We start from the raw sequence: 2,500 nt of genomic DNA, 5'->3' as shown, positions 1-2,500 counted from the left end.
CGAATTCTAAAAGGGACTTGAAGCAAAGTTGAACCGCACTTGAGCTTTTTTCCCCACAGTCTGAGTCACGACATCATGATTGAACTTCAGCGAAACTAGTTTACGACTTGAGTTATAAAAACGTTTTCTGTAAATATTCGATAGCCATGGATTTGAGCCGGAAACGTGCCTTCGAACGATTTTGTCAATTAGAGTTGCTTGCTGAGGGAAGACCATTTGTCGACAACAATAAACGTTAGATCGTTGAAAATAGTAATGGTGATAAAAGGGGGAGAAAAGAACTAAAAAAAGACAGAGAAGAGATGACAATCATGATGATGATGCCTAAGAATTTTTTAACAGTTCCATGATAACTGGCACACACTGTTTTGCTGATTTCTATTTTGCACTAAGATGTGCTATTTTTTCGCTACTACAAAGTCTTATCTAGACATATAAGAGGCTCTTCCTTTCACTATGGCTACTCTCACGCTGCAGGAAATATCTTCTCATTTCTCACTTTCCTTCATTTAAACCTCTCTTCAGGTTATTGTCAAGACCTACTGAATTTCTCGGCGTCACTTTCCGTAAAGCGTAGAGTTCAGAGCTTAGAAGAGACTCCGCGCCCTTACCAAAAGCCTTGAAAATCTTGACCTCCCTCATATATAAAGGCTCTACGAGCTCTTCTTGTACAAGACGCGTGGGAAACCCATTAAAAGCGTTGTTTTTCGCTCTTCCATATGGAAGGGGGAATTATAATAATCATAAAAATAAAAACATATTATCATAATCTTAATGATTAAAATGAAAACAATGACAATGATAATTATGATAGAAGCTGCAGTAATAATGTAAACATTAACAACATCAACAAAAATAATCATAATAATGCTAACATAATAATGATAATAATAGTTAACAATAATAATAAAAATAATAAACAATAATAATAATAATAATAGTAATAATAATAATAATAAAAATAATAATAATAATTTAAAAATAATAATAATAATATAATAATAATTAATAAAAAATAATAGTAATAATAATAATAATAATAATAATAATCATGATAACAAAAATGAAAGAATTATGCTAATGCTGAAAGAAATAACGATGATGACGACGGTGCTAATGAATATAACAATAACAATGATTAATAATAAAGGAAGAAATTACAATTACTACTTTTAATAATCATAAAAATAATGAAAATAATGATTATCATTTTTATTATTTTTATTATTTATTATTATTATTTTCATTTTTATTATTTATCATTATTATTATTATTATTGATTATCATCATCATTTCATCATCATCATTATTTTTATGTTTTTTTATTATTATAATTATTATTATATTTTTATTATTATTATTATCATTATTATTTTTATTATTATTATTATATTTTTTTATTATTATTATTATTATTATTATTATTATTATCATTATTATTATTAAATATTATTATTATTGTTATTATTATTATCATTATATTATTATCATTATAATTAATATTCTTTTTATAATAATAATAATAATAATAATAATAATAATAATAATAAAAATAATAATAATAAACAATGATAATAATAATAATAATAAAAATAATAATGATAATAATAATAACGATAATAATGATAATTATAATAATAATAATAATAATAATAATAATAATGATATAATAATAATAATAATAATAATAATAATAATAATAATAATAATAATGGTAATGAATAATAATAAAAATAATAATAATAATATAATAATAATAATAATAATAATTATTATTTTTATTATTATTTTTATTATTATTATTACTATTATTATTATTATTATCATCATTGTTAAGTTGTGAGTATCATTACTATTACTGTCATATTGTAATATTATCATCCTTATCATTATCTTTTAAATGGGAGTGATGATGATAATGATAATGTAATAAAATTATAAGATGAAATAATAGTAATAATATTGTAATAATAGTAAAGATAATGATAATAATATAATAAAATAATAATAATAATAATAATAATAAAAACTATACTACTACTGATAATAATAAAAATAATAATTTAAAAATAATAATAATAATAATAATAATATAATAATAATAATAACAATAATAATAATAAAAATAATAATTATTATTATTATTATTATTATTATTATTATTTATTATTATTATATTATTATTATTATTATTTTATTATCGTTTTTTTTTTTTTTTTTTTTTTTTTTTTTTTTTTTTTTATTGGTTTTTTTAGATCTGCTAATTAAAATCAAACACCGGGTCACTATCAGCGATCTAGGGTGATTGAAGTTTGACGTAATGGAAAAACCCAAAAAAAACATGACATAAACTTTTGCACAGATTTTCCGAGTGCATAGCAAAGCAGTACATTTCCTCATTATACTCTTCCCGTGTCCCGTAGTTGTTTCTTTGATTGTTAGTACAAAATTTTAAATGGGTTGTTAACCGCAAAAAAAAAAGGACCCCAGGGGTGGGGG

This window comes from Penaeus monodon, chromosome 37 (assembly GCF_015228065.2).
Source record: "Penaeus monodon isolate SGIC_2016 chromosome 37, NSTDA_Pmon_1, whole genome shotgun sequence".
NCBI classification, from domain to species: domain Eukaryota; kingdom Metazoa; phylum Arthropoda; class Malacostraca; order Decapoda; family Penaeidae; genus Penaeus; species Penaeus monodon.
The sequence above is the reverse complement of the archived record's forward strand: the minus strand, read 5'-3'. Positions refer to the sequence as shown.